Below are 14366 nucleotides of genomic sequence, written 5' to 3'. Positions count from 1 at the left end.
TGACCTTAGGGATTTTTTCAAAAAAATATTTTCTGCCGGTTAAGTTTTTGAGGGCTGATTTCTTGTCCTGTGATAAAAAGCCTTCTGTTTCCATCGCCAAAGCTTTCAGGGGATCATTTGCAAGCTTCTGGCACCATTTTTGAGTGAATTGCCAAAAGTCAGATTTTTGCTGAAATTGTGACCCCGGGGCTTAGGGATTTTTTCAAAAAAATATTTTCTGCCGGTTAAGTTTTTGAGGGCTGATTTCTTGTCCTGTGATAAAAAGCCTTCTGTTTCCATCGCCAAAGCTTTCAGGGGATCATTTGCAAGATTCTGGCACCATTTTTGAGTGAATTGCGAAAAGTCAGATTTTTGCTGAAATTGTGACCCTGGGGCTTAGGGATTTTTTCAAAAAAATATTTTCTGCCGGTTAAGTTTTTGAGGGCTGATTTCTTGTCCTGTGATAAAAAGCCTTCTGTTTCGAGTGCCAAAGCTTTCAGGGGATCATTTGCAAGCTTCTGGCACCATTTTTGAGTGAATTGCCAAGAGTCAGATTTTTGCTGAAATTGTGACCTTAGGGATTTTTTCAAAAAAATATTTTCTGCCGGTTAAGTTTTTGAGGGCTGATTTCTTGTCCTGTGATAAAAAGCCTTCTGTTTCCATCGCCAAAGCTTTCAGGGGATCATTTGCAAGCTTCTGGCACCATTTTTGAGTGAATTGCCAAAAGTCAGATTTTTGCTGAAATTGTGACCCCGGGGCTTAGGGATTTTTTCAAAAAAATATTTTCTGCCGGTTAAGTTTTTGAGGGCTGATTTCTTGTCCTGTGATAAAAAGCCTTCTGTTTCCATCGCCAAAGCTTTCAGGGGATCATTTGCAAGCTTCTGGCACCATTTTTGAGTGAATTGCGAAAAGTCAGATTTTTGCTGAAATTGTGACCCTGGGGCTTAGGGATTTTTTCAAAAAAATATTTTCTGCCGGTTAAGTTTTTGAGGGCTGATTTCTTGTCCTGTGATAAAAAGCCTTCTGTTTCCATCGCCAAAGCTTTCAGGGGATCATTTGCAAGCTTCTGGCACCATTTTTGAGTGAATTGCCAAAAGTCAGATTTTTGCTGAAATTGTGACCCCGGGGCTTAGGGATTTTTTCAAAAAAATATTTTCTGCCGGTTACATTTTTGAGGGCTGATTTCTTGTCCTGTGATAAAAAGCCTTCTGTTTCGAGTGCCAAACCTTTCAGGGGATCATTTGCAAGCTTCTGGCACCATTTTTGAGTGAATTGCCAAGAGTCAGATTTTTGCTGAAATTGTGACCTTAGGGATTTTTTCAAAAAAATATTTTCTGCCGGTTAAGTTTTTGAGGGCTGATTTCTTGTCCTGTGATAAAAAGCCTTCTGTTTCCATCGCCAAAGCTTTCAGGGGATCATTTGCAAGCTTCTGGCACCATTTTTGAGTGAATTGCCAAAAGTCAGATTTTTGCTGAAATTGTGACCCCGGGGCTTAGGGATTTTTTCAAAATAATATTTTCTGCCGGTTAAGTTTTTGAGGGCTGATTTCTTGTCCTGTGATAAAAAGCCTTCGGTTTCCATCGCCAAAGCTTTCAGGGGATCATTTGCAAGCTTCTGGCACCATTTTTGAGTGAATTGCCAAAAGTCAGATTTTTGCTGAAATTGTGACACCGGGGCTTAGGGATTTTTTCAAAAAAATATTTTCTGCCGGTTACGTTTTTGAGGGCTGATTTCTTGTCCTGTGATAAAAAGTCTTCTGTTTCGAGTGCGAAAGATTTCAGGAGAGCATTTTCAAGCTTTTGGCACCATTTTTGAGTGAATTGCCAAAAGTCAGTTTTTTTCTGAAATTGTGACCCCGGGGCTTAGGGATTTTTTCAAAAAAATATTTTCTGCCGGTTAAGTTTTTGAGGGCTGATTTCTTGTCCTGTGATAAAAAGCCTTCTGTTTCGAGTGCCAAACCTTTCAGGGGATCATTTGCAAGCTTCTGGCACCATTTTTGAGTGAATTGCCAAAAGTCAGATTTTTGCTGAAATTGTGACCCCGGGGCTTAGGGATTTTTTCAAAAAAATATTTTCTGCCAGATACGTTTTTGAGGGCTGATTTCTTGTCCTGTGATAAAAAGCCTTCTGTTTCCATCGCCAAAGCTTTCAGGGGATCATTTGCAAGCTTCTGGCACCATTTTTGAGTGAATTGCCAAAAGTCAGATTTTTGCTGAAATTGTGACCCCGGGGCTTAGGGATTTTTTCAAAAAAATATTTTCTGCCAGTTGAGTTTTTGAGGGCTGATTTCTTGTCCTGTGATAAAAAGCCTTCTGTTTCCATCGCCAAAGCTTTCAGGGGATCATTTGCAAGCTTCTGGCACCATTTTTGAGTGAATTGCCAAGAGTCAGATTTTTGCTGAAATTGTGACCTTAGGGATTTTTTCAAAAAAATATTTTCTGCCGGTTAAGTTTTTGAGGGCTGATTTCTTGTCCTGTGATAAAAAGCCTTCTGTTTCCATCGCCAAAGCTTTCAGGGGATCATTTGCAAGCTTCTGGCACCATTTTTGAGTGAATTGCCAAAAGTCAGATTTTTGCTGAAATTGTGACCCCGGGGCTTAGGGATTTTTTCAAAAAAATATTTTCTGCCGGTTAAGTTTTTGAGGGCTGATTTCTTGTCCTGTGATAAAAAGCCTTCTGTTTCCATCGCCAAAGCTTTCAGGGGATCATTTGCAAGCTTCTGGCACCATTTTTGAGTGAATTGCCCAAAGTCAGATTTTTGCTGAAATTGTGACCCCGGGGCTTAGGGATTTTTTAAAAAAAATATTTTCTGCCGGTTAAGTTTTTGAGGGCTGATTTCTTGTCCTGTGATAAAAAGCCTTCTGTTTCCATCGCCAAAGCTTTCAGGGGATCATTTGCAAGCTTCTGGCACCATTTTTGAGTGAATTGCCAAGAGTCAGATTTTTGCTGAAATTGTGACCTTAGGGATTTTTTCAAAAAAATATTTTCTGCCGGTTAAGTTTTTGAGGGCTGATTTCTTGTCCTGTGATAAAAAGCCTTCTGTTTCCATCGCCAAAGCTTTCAGGGGATCATTTGCAAGCTTCTGGCACCATTTTTGAGTGAATTGCCAAAAGTCAGATTTTTGCTGAAATTGTGACCCCGGGGCTTAGGGATTTTTTCAAAAAAATATTTTCTGCCGGTTAAGTTTTTGAGGGCTGATTTCTTGTCCTGTGATAAAAAGCCTTCTGTTTCCATCGCCAAAGCTTTCAGGGGATCATTTGCAAGCTTCTGGCACCATTTTTGAGTGAATTGCGAAAAGTCAGATTTTTGCTGAAATTGTGACCCTGGGGCTTAGGGATTTTTTCAAAAAAATATTTTCTGCCGGTTAAGTTTTTGAGGGCTGATTTCTTGTCCTGTGATAAAAAGCCTTCTGTTTCCATCGCCAAAGCTTTCAGGGGATCATTTGCAAGCTTCTGGCACCATTTTTGAGTGAATTGCCAAAAGTCAGATTTTTGCTGAAATTGTGACCCCGGGGCTTAGGGATTTTTTCAAAAAAATATTTTCTGCCGGTTACATTTTTGAGGGCTGATTTCTTGTCCTGTGATAAAAAGCCTTCTGTTTCCAGTGCCAAACCTTTCAGGGGATCATTTGCAAGCTTCTGGCACCATTTTTGAGTGAATTGCCAAGAGTCAGATTTTTGCTGAAATTGTGACCTTAGGGATTTTTTCAAAAAAATATTTTCTGCCGGTTAAGTTTTTGAGGGCTGATTTCTTGTCCTGTGATAAAAAGCCTTCTGTTTCCATCGCCAAAGCTTTCAGGGGATCATTTGCAAGCTTCTGGCACCATTTTTGAGTGAATTGCCAAAAGTCAGATTTTTGCTGAAATTGTGACCCCGGGGCTTAGGGATTTTTTCAAAATAATATTTTCTGCCGGTTAAGTTTTTGAGGGCTGATTTCTTGTCCTGTGATAAAAAGCCTTCGGTTTCCATCGCCAAAGCTTTCAGGGGATCATTTGCAAGCTTCTGGCACCATTTTTGAGTGAATTGCCAAAAGTCAGATTTTTGCTGAAATTGTGACACCGGGGCTTAGGGATTTTTTCAAAAAAATATTTTCTGCCGGTTACGTTTTTGAGGGCTGATTTCTTGTCCTGTGATAAAAAGTCTTCTGTTTCGAGTGCGAAAGATTTCAGGAGAGCATTTTCAAGCTTTTGGCACCATTTTTGAGTGAATTGCTAAAAGTCAGTTTTTTTCTGAAATTGTGACCCCGGGGCTTAGGGATTTTTTCAAAAAAATATTTTCTGTCGGTTAAGTTTTTGAGGGCTGATTTCTTGTCCTGTGATAAAAAGCCTTCTGTTTCGAGTGCCAAACCTTTCAGGGGATCATTTGCAAGCTTCTGGCACCATTTTTGAGTGAATTGCCAAAAGTCAGATTTTTGCTGAAATTGTGACCCCGGGGCTTAGGGATGTTTTCAAAAAAATATTTTCTGCCGGTTACGTTTTTGAGGGCTGATTTCTTGTCCTGTGATAAAAAGCCTTCTGTTTCCATCGCCAAAGCTTTCAGGGGATCATTTGCAAGCTTCTGGCACCATTTTTGAGTGAATTGCCAAAAGTCAGATTTTTGCTGAAATTGTGACCCCGGGGCTTAGGGATTTTTTCAAAAAAATATTTTCTGCCGGTTACGTTTTTGAGGGCTGATTTCTTGTCCTGTGATAAAAAGCCTTCTGTTTCGAGTGCCAAAGCTTTCAGGGGATCATTTGCAAGCTTCTGGCACCATTTTTGAGTGAATTGCCAAAAGTCAGATTTTTGCTGAAATTGTGACCCCGGGGCTTAGGGGTTTTTTCAAAAAAATATTTTCTGTCGGTTAAGTTTTTGAGGGCTGATTTCTTGTCCTGTGATAAAAAGCCTTCTGTTTCCATCGCCAAAGCTTTCAGGGGATCATTTGCAAGCTTCTGGCACCATTTTTGAGTGAATTGCCAAAAGTCAGATTTTTGCTGAAATTGTGACCCCGGGGCTTAGGGATTTTTTTAAAAAAATATTTTCCGCCGGTTAAGTTTTTGAGGGCTGATTTCTTGTCCTGTGATAAAAAGCCTTCTGTTTCCATCGCCAAAGCTTTCAGGGGATCATTTGCAAGCTTCTGGCACCATTTTTGAGTGAATTGCCAAAAGTCAGATTTTTGCTGAAATTGTGACCCCGGGGCTTAGGGATTTTTTTAAAAAAATATTTTCCGCCGGTTAAGTTGTTGAGGGCTGATTTCTTGTCCTGTGATAAAAAGCCTTCTGTTTCCATCGCCAAAGCTTTCAGGGGATCATTTGCAAGCTTCTGGCACCATTTTTGAGTGAATTGCCAAAAGTCAGATTTTTGCTGAAATTGTGACCCTGGGGCTTAGGGATTTTTTCAAAAAAATATTTTCTGCCGGTTAAGTTTTTGAGGGCTGATTTCTTGTCCTGTGATAAAAAGCCTTCTGTTTCCATCGCCAAAGCTTTCAGGGGATCATTTGCAAGCTTCTGGCACCATTTTTGAGTGAATTGCCAAAAGTCAGATTTTTGCTGAAATTGTGACCCCGGGGCTTAGGGATTTTTTCAAAAAAATATTTTCTGCCGGTTACGTTTTTGAGGGCTGATTTCTTGTCCTGTGATAAAAAGCCTTCTGTTTCCATCGCCAAAGCTTTCAGGGGATCATTTGCAAGCTTCTGGCACCATTTTTGAGTGAATTGCCAAAAGTCAGATTTTTGCTGAAATTGTGACCCCGGGGCTTAGGGATTTTTTCAAAAAAATATTTTCTGTCGGTTAAGTTTTTGAGGGCTGATTTCTTGTCCTGTGATAAAAAGCCTTCTGTTTCCATCACCAAAGCTTTCAGGGGATCATTTGCAAGCTTCTGGCACCATTTTTGAGTGAATTGCCAAAAGTCAGATTTTTGCTGAAATTGTGACCCCGGGGCTTAGGGATTTTTTCAAAAAAATATTTTCTGCCGGTTAAGTTTTTGAGGGCTGATTTCTTGTCCTGTGATAAAAAGCCTTCTGTTTCCATCGCCAAAGCTTTCAGGGGATCATTTGCAAGCTTCTGGCACCATTTTTGAGTGAATTGCCAAAAGTCAGATTTTTGCTGAAATTGTGACCCCGGAGCTTAGGGATTTTTTCAAAAAAATATTTTCTGCCGGTTACGTTTTTGAGGGCTGATTTCTTGTCCTGTGATAAAAAGCCTTCTGTTTCGAGTGCCAAACCTTTCAGGGGATCATTTGCAAGCTTCTGGCACCATTTTTGAGTGAATTGCCAAAAGTCAGATTTTTGCTGAAATTGTGACCTTAGGGATTTTTTCAAAAAAATATTTTCTGCCAGTTAAGTTTTTGAGGGCTGATTTCTTGTCCTGTGATAAAAAGCCTTCTGTTTCCATCGCCAAAGCTTTCAGGGGATCATTTGCAAGCTTCTGGCACCATTTTTGAGTGAATTGCCAAAAGTCAGATTTTTGCTGAAATTGTGACCCCGGGGCTTAGGGTTTTTTGCAAAAAAATATTTTCTGCCGGTTAAGTTTTTGAGGGCTGATTTCTTGTCCTGTGATAAAAAGTCTTCTGTTTCGAGTGCCAAACCTTTCCGGAGAGCATTTTCAAGCTTTTGGCACCATTTTTGAGTGAATTGCCAAAAGTCAGATTTTTGCTGAAATTGTGACCCCGGGGCTTAGGGATTTTTTCAAAAAAATATTTCCTGCCGGTTAAGTTTTTGAGGGCTGATTTCTTGTCCTGTGATAAAAAGACTTCTGTTTCCATCGCCAAAGCTTTCAAGAGAGCATATTCACGCTCTTGGAACCATTTTTGAGTGAATTGCCAAAAGTCAGATTGTTGCTGAAATTGTGACCCCGGGGCTTAGGGATTTTTTCAAAAAAATATTTTCTGCCGGTTACGTTTTTGAGGGCTGATTTCTTGTCCTGTGATAAAAAGCCTTCTGTTTCGAGTGCCAAACCTTTCAGGGGATCATTTGCAAGCTTCTGGCACCATTTTTGAGTGAATTGCCAAAAGTCAGATTTTTGTTGAAATTGTGACCTTAGGGATTTTTTCAAAAAAATATTTTCTGCCAGTTAAGTTTTTGAGGGCTGATTTCTTGTCCTGTGATAAAAAGCCTTCTGTTTCCATCGCCAAAGCTTTCAGGGGATCATTTGCAAGCTTCTGGCACCATTTTTGAGTGAATTGCCAAAAGTCAGATTTTTGCTGAAATTGTGACCCCGGGGCTTGGGGTTTTTTTCAAAAAAATATTTTCTGCCGGTTAAGTTTTTGAGGGCTGATTTCTTGTCCTGTGATAAAAAGTCTTCTGTTTCGAGTGCCAAACCTTTCAGGGGATCATTTGCAAGCTTCTGGCACCATTTTTGAGTGAATTGCCAAAAGTCAGATTTTTGCTGAAATTGTGACCCCGGGGCTTCGGGATTTTTTCAAAAAAATATTTTCTGCCGGTTAAGTTTTTGAGGGCTGATTTCTTGTCCTGTGATAAAAAGTCTTCTGTTTCCATCGCCAAAGCTTTCAGGGGATCATTTGCAAGCTTCTGGCACCATTTTTGAGTGAATTGCCAAAAGTCAGATTTTTGTTGAAATTGTGACCCCGGGGCTTAGGGATTTTTTCAAAAAAATATTTTCTGCCGGTTAAGTTTTTGAGGGCTGATTTCTTGTCCTGTAATAAAAAGCCTTCTGTTTCCATCGCCAAAGCTTTCAGGGGATCATTTGCAAGCTTCTGGCACCATTTTTGAGTGAATTGCCAAAATTGTGACCCCGGGGCTTAGGGATTTTTTCAAAAAAATATTTTCTGTCGGTTAAGTTTTTGAGGGCTGATTTCTTCTCCTGTAATAAAAAGCCTTCTGTTTCCATCGCCAAAGCTTTCAGGAGAGCATTTTCAAGCTTCTGGCATCATTTTTGAGTGAATTGCCAAAAGTCAGATTTTTGCTGAAATTGTGACCCCGGGGCTTAGGGATTTTTTCAAAAAAATATTTTCTGTCGGTTAAGTTTTTGAGGGCTGATTTCTTGTCCTGTGATAAAAAGCCTTCTGTTTCCATCGCCAAAGCTTTCAGGGGATCATTTGCAAGCTTCTGGCACCATTTTTGAGTGAATTGCCAAAAGTCAGATTTTTGCTGAAATTGTGACCCCGGGGCTTAGGGATTTTTTCAAAAAAATATTTTCTGTCGGTTAAGTTTTTGAGGGCTGATTTCTTGTCCTGTGATAAAAAGCCTTCTGTTTCGAGTGCCAAACCTTTCAGGGGATCATTTGCAAGCTTCTGGCACCATTTTTGAGTGAATTGCCAAAAGTCAGATTTTTGCTGAAATTGTGACCCCGGGGCTTAGGGATTTTTTCAAAAAAATATTTTCTGCCGGTTAAGTTTTTGAGGGCTGATTTCTTGTCCTGTGATAAAAAGCCTTCTGTTTCCATCCCCAAAGCTTTCAGGGGATCATTTGCAAGCTTCTGGCACCATTTTTGAGTGAATTGCCAAAAGTCAGATTTTTGCTGAAATTGTGACCCCGGGGCTTAGGGATTTTTTCAAAAAAATATTTTCTGCCGGTTAAGTTTTTGAGGGCTGATTTCTTGTCCTGTGATAAAAAGCCTTCTGTTTCCATCGCCAAAGCTTTCAGGGGATCATTTGCAAGCTTCTGGCACCATTTTTGAGTGAATTGCCAAAAGTCAGATTTTTGCTGAAATTGTGACCCCGGGGCTTAGAGATTTTTTCAAAAAAATATTTTCTGCCGGTTACGTTTTTGAGGGCTGATTTCTTGTCCTGTGATAAAAAGCCTTCTGTTTCGAGTGCCAAAGCTTTCAGGGGATCATTTGCAAGCTTCTGGCACCATTTTTGAGTGAATTGCCAAAAGTCAGATTTTTGCTGAAATTGTGACCCCGGGGCTTAGGGATTTTTTCAAAAAAATATTTTCTGTCGGTTAAGTTTTTGAGAGCTGATTTCTTGTCCTGTGATAAAAAGCCTTCTGTTTCCATCGCCAAAGCTTTCAGGGGATCATTTGCAAGCTTCTGGCACCATTTTTGAGTGAATTGCCAAAAGTCAGATTTTTGCTGAAATTGTGACCCCGGGGCTTAGGGATTTTTTCAAAAAAATATTTTCTGCCGGTTAAGTTTTTGAGGGCTGATTTCTTGTCCTGTGATAAAAAGCCTTCTGTTTCGAGTGCCAAACCTTTCAGGGGATCATTTGCAAGCTTCTGGCACCATTTTTGAGTGAATTGCCAAAAGTCAGATTTTTGCTGAAATTGTGACCCCGGGGCTTAGGGATTTTTTCAAAAAAATATTTTCTGCCGGTTAAGTTTTTGAGGGCTGATTTCTTGTCCTGTGATAAAAAGCCTTCTGTTTCCATCGCCAAAGCTTTCAGGGGATCATTTGCAAGCTTCTGGCACCATTTTTGAGTGAATTGCCAAAAGTCAGATTTTTGCTGAAATTGTGACCCCGGGGCTTAGGGATTTTTTCAAAAAAATATTTTCTGCCGGTTAAGTTTTTGAGGGCTGATTTCTTGTCCTGTGATAAAAAGCCTTCTGTTTCCATCGCCAAAGCTTTCAGGGGATCATTTGCAAGCTTCTGGCACCATTTTTGAGTGAATTGCCAAAAGTCAGATTTTTGCTGAAATTGTGACCCCGGGGCTTAGAGATTTTTTCAAAAAAATATTTTCTGCCGGTTACGTTTTTGAGGGCTGATTTCTTGTCCTGTGATAAAAAGCCTTCTGTTTCGAGTGCCAAAGCTTTCAGGGGATCATTTGCAAGCTTCTGGCACCATTTTTGAGTGAATTGCCAAAAGTCAGATTTTTGCTGAAATTGTGACCCCGGGGCTTAGGGATTTTTTCAAAAAAATATTTTCTGTCGGTTAAGTTTTTGAGGGCTGATTTCTTGTCCTGTGATAAAAAGCCTTCTGTTTCCATCGCCAAAGCTTTCAGGGGATCATTTGCAAGCTTCTGGCACCATTTTTGAGTGAATTGCCAAAAGTCAGATTTTTGCTGAAATTGTGACCCCGGGGCTTAGGGATTTTTTTAAAAAAATATTTTCCGCCGGTTAAGTTTTTGAGGGCTGATTTCTTGTCCTGTGATAAAAAGCCTTCTGTTTCCATCGCCAAAGCTTTCAGGAGAGCATATTCAAGCTCCTGGAACCATTTTTGAGTGAATTGCCAAAAGTCAGATTTTTGCTGAAATTGTGACCCCGGGGCTTAGGGATTTTTTCAAAAAAATATTTTCTGTCGGTTAAGTTTTTGAGGGCTGATTTCTTGTCCTGTGATAAAAAGCCTTTTGTTTCCATCGCCAAAGCTTTCAGGGGATCATTTGCAAGCTTCTGGCACCATTTTTGAGTGAATTGCCAAAAGTCAGATTTTTGCTGAAATTGTGACCCCGGGGCTTAGGGTTTTTTTCAAAAAAATATTTTCTGCCGGTTAAGTTTTTGAGGGCTGATTTCTTGTCCTGTGATAAAAAGTCTTCTGTTTGGAGTGCCAAACCTGTCCGGAGAGCATTTTCAGGCTTTTGGCACCATTTTTGAGTGAATTGCCAAAAGTCAGATTTTTGCTGAAATTTTGACCCCGGGGCTTAGGGATTTTTTCAAAAAAATATTTTCTGCCGGTTAAGTTTTTGAGGGCTGATTTCTTGTCCTGTGATAAAAAGCCTTTTGTTTCCATCGCAAAAGCTTTCAGGGGATCATTTGCAAGCTTCTGGCACCATTTTTGAGTGAATTGCCAAAAGTCAGATTTTTGCTGAAATTGTGACCCCGGGGCATAGGGATTTTTTCAAAAAAATATTTTCCGCCGGTTAAGCTGTTGAGGGCCGATTACTTGTCCTGTGATAAAAAGCCTTCTGTTTCCATCGCCAAAGCTTTCAGGGGAGAATTTGCAACCAGTTGGCACCATTTTTGAGTGAATTGCCAAAAGTCAGATTTTTGCTGAAATTGAGACCCCGGGGCTTAGAGATTTTTTCAAAAAAACATTTTTCGCCGGTAAAGTTGTTGAGGGCGTATTTCTTCTCCTGTGATAAAAAGCCTTCTGTTTCGACTGCCAAAGCTTTCAGGGGATCATTTGCAAGCTTTTCGCACCATTTTTGAGTGAATTGCCAAAAGTCAGATTTTTGCTGAAATTGTAACCCGGGTCTTAGGGATTTTTTCAGAAAAAAAATTTCCACCGGTTGAGTTGTTGAGGGCTGATTTCTTGTCCAGTGATAAAAAAAAAACTTCTGTTTCGACTGCCAAAGCTTTCAGGGGATCATTTGGAAGCTTTTGGCACCATTTTTGAGTGAATTGCCAAAAGTCAGATTTTTGCTGAAATTGAGACCCCGGGGCTTAGAGATTTTTTCAAAAAAACATTTTTCGCCGGTAAAGTTGTTTAGGGCGTATTTCTTCTCCTGTGATAAAAAGCCTTCTGTTTCGACTGCCAAAGCTTTCAGGGGATCATTTGCAAGCTTTTCGCACCATTTTTGAGTGAATTGTCAAAAGTCAGATTTTTGATGAAATTGTGACCCCGGGGCTTAGAGATTTTTTCAAAAAAATCTTTTTCGCCGGTTAAGTTGTTGAGGGCTGATTTCGTGTCCTGTGATAAAAAGCCTTCTGTTTCCATTTCCAAAGCTTTTAGGGCAGCACTTGCAACCAGTTGGCACCATTTTTGAGTGAATTGCCAAAAGTCAGATTTTTGCTGAAATTGTAATCCGAGTCTTAGGGATTTTTTAAAAAAAAAATTTTCCACCGGTTGAGTTGTTGAGGGCTGATTTCTTGTCCTGTGATAAAAAATAACTTCTGTTTCGACTGCCAAAGCTTTCAGGGGATCATTTGGAAGCTTTTGTCACAATTTTTGAGTGAATTGCCAAAAGTCAGATTTTTGCTGAAATTGAGACCCCGGGGCTTAGAGATTTTTTCAAAAAAACATTTTTCGCCGGTAAAGTTGTTGAGGGCGTATTTCTTCTCCTGTGATAAAAAGCCTTCTGTTTCGAATGCCAAAGCTTTCAGGGGATCATTTGCAAGCTTTTCGCACCATTTTTGAGTGAATTATCAAAAGTCAGATTTTTGCTGAAATTGTGACCCCGGGGCTTAGATATTTTTTCAAAAAAATATTTTCCACCGGTTAAGCTGTTGAGGGCCGATTACTTGTCCTGTGATAAAAAGCCTTCTGTTTCCATCGCCAAAGCTTTCAGGGGAGCATTTGCAACCAGTTGGCACCATTTTTGAGTGAATTGCCAAAAGTCAGATTTTTGCTGAAATTGTGACCCCGGGGCTTAGAGATTTTGTCAAAAAAATCTTTTTCGCCGTTTAAGTTGTTGAGGGCTGATTTCGTGTCCTGTGATAAAAAGCCTTCTGTTTCCATTTCCAAAGCTTTTAGGGCAGCACTTGCAACCAGTTGGCACCATTTTTGAGTGAATTGCCAAAAGTCAGATTTTTGCTGAAATTCTGACCCCGGGGCTTAGGGATTTTTTCAAAAAAATATTTTCCGCCGGTTACGTTGTTGCGGACTGATTTCTTGTCCTGTGACTAAAAGCCTTCCGTTTCCATCGCCAAAGCTTTCAGGGGATCATTTGCAAGCTTCTGGCACCATTTTTGAGTGAATTGCCAAAAGTCAGATTTTTTCTGAAATTGTGACCCCGGGGCTTAGAGATTTTTTCAAAAAAATATTTTGCGCCGGTTAAGTTGTTGAGGACTGATTTCTTGTCCTGTGATAAAAAGCCTTCTGTTTCGACTGCCAAAGCTTTCAGGGGATCATTTGCAAGCCTTTCGCACTATTTTTGAGTGAATTGCCAAAAGTCAGATTTTTGCTGAAATTGTGACCCCGGGGCATAGGGATTTTTTCAAAAAAATATTTTCCGCCGGTTAAGCTGTTGAGGGCCGATTACTTGTCCTGTGATAAAAAGCCTTCTGTTTCCATCGCCAAAGCTTTCAGGGGAGCATTTGCAACCAGTTGGCACCATTTTTGAGTGAATTGCCAAAAGTCAGATTTTTGCTGAAATTGAGACCCCGGGGCTTAGAGATTTTTTCAAAAAAACATTTTTCGCCGGTAAAGTTGTTGAGGGCGTATTTCTTCTCCTGTGATAAAAAGCCTTCTGTTTCGACTGCCAAAGCTTTCAGGGGATCATTTGCAAGCTTTTCGCACCATTTTTGAGTGAATTGTCAAAAGTCAGATTTTTGCTGAAATTGTGACCCCGGGGCTTAGATATTTTTTCAAAAAAATATTTTCCGCCAGTTAAGCTGTTGAGGGCCGATTACTTGTCCTGTGATAAAAAGCCTTCTGTTTCCATCGCCAAAGCTTTCAGGGGAGCATTTGCAACCAGTTGGCACCATTTTTGAGTGAATTGCCAAAAGTCAGATTTTTGCTGAAATTGTAACCCGGGTCTTAGGGATTTTTTCAGAAAAAAAATTTCCACCGGTTGAGTTGTTGAGGGCTGATTTCTTGTCCAGTGATAAAAAAAAAACTTCTGTTTCGACTGCCAAAGCTTTCAGGGGATCATTTGGAAGCTTTTGGCACCATTTTTGAGTGAATTGCCAAAAGTCAGATTTTTGCTGAAATTGAGACCCCGGGGCTTAGAGATTTTTTCAAAAAAACATTTTTCGCCGGTAAAGTTGTTTAGGGCGTATTTCTTCTCCTGTGATAAAAAGCCTTCTGTTTCGACTGCCAAAGCTTTCAGGGGATCATTTGCAAGCTTTTCGCACCATTTTTGAGTGAATTGTCAAAAGTCAGATTTTTGATGAAATTGTGACCCCGGGGCGTAGATATTTTTTCAACAAAATATTTTCCGCCGGTTAAGCTGTTGAGGGCCGATTACTTGTCCTGTGATAAAAAGCCTTCTGTTTCCATCGCCAAAGCTTTCAGGGGAGCATTTCCAACCAGTTGGCACCATTTTTGAGTGAATTGCCAAAAGTCAGATTTTTGCTGAAATTGTGACCCCGGGGCTTAGAGATTTTTTCAAAAAAATCTTTTTCGCCGGTTAAGTTGTTGAGGGCTGATTTCGTGTCCTGTGATAAAAAGCCTTCTGTTTCCATTTCCAAAGCTTTTAGGGCAGCACTTGCAACCAGTTGGCACCATTTTTGAGTGAATTGCCAAAAGTCAGATTTTTGCTGAAATTGTAACCCGAGTCTTAGGGATTTTTTCAAAAAAAAATTTTCCACCGGTTGAGTTGTTGAGGGCTGATTTCTTGTCCTGTGATAAAAAATAACTTCTGTTTCGACTGCCAAAGCTTTCAGGGGATCATTTGGAAGCTTTTGGCACCATTTTTGAGTGAATTGCCAAAAGTCAGATTTTTGCTGAAATTGAGACCCCGGGGCTTAGAGATTTTTTCAAAAAAACATTTTTCGCCGGTAAAGTTGTTGAGGGCGTATTTCTTCTCCTGTGATAAAAAGCCTTCTGTTTCGACTGCCAAAGCTTTCAGGGGATCATTTGCAAGCTTTTCGCACCATTTTTGAGTGAATTGTCAAAAGTCAGATTTTTGATGAAATTGTGAC

This window comes from Podarcis vaucheri (assembly GCF_965113315.1).
Source record: "Podarcis vaucheri genome assembly, chromosome: 11".
Classification (NCBI taxonomy): Eukaryota; Metazoa; Chordata; class Lepidosauria; order Squamata; family Lacertidae; genus Podarcis; species Podarcis vaucheri.
The sequence above is the reverse complement of the archived record's forward strand: the minus strand, read 5'-3'. Positions refer to the sequence as shown.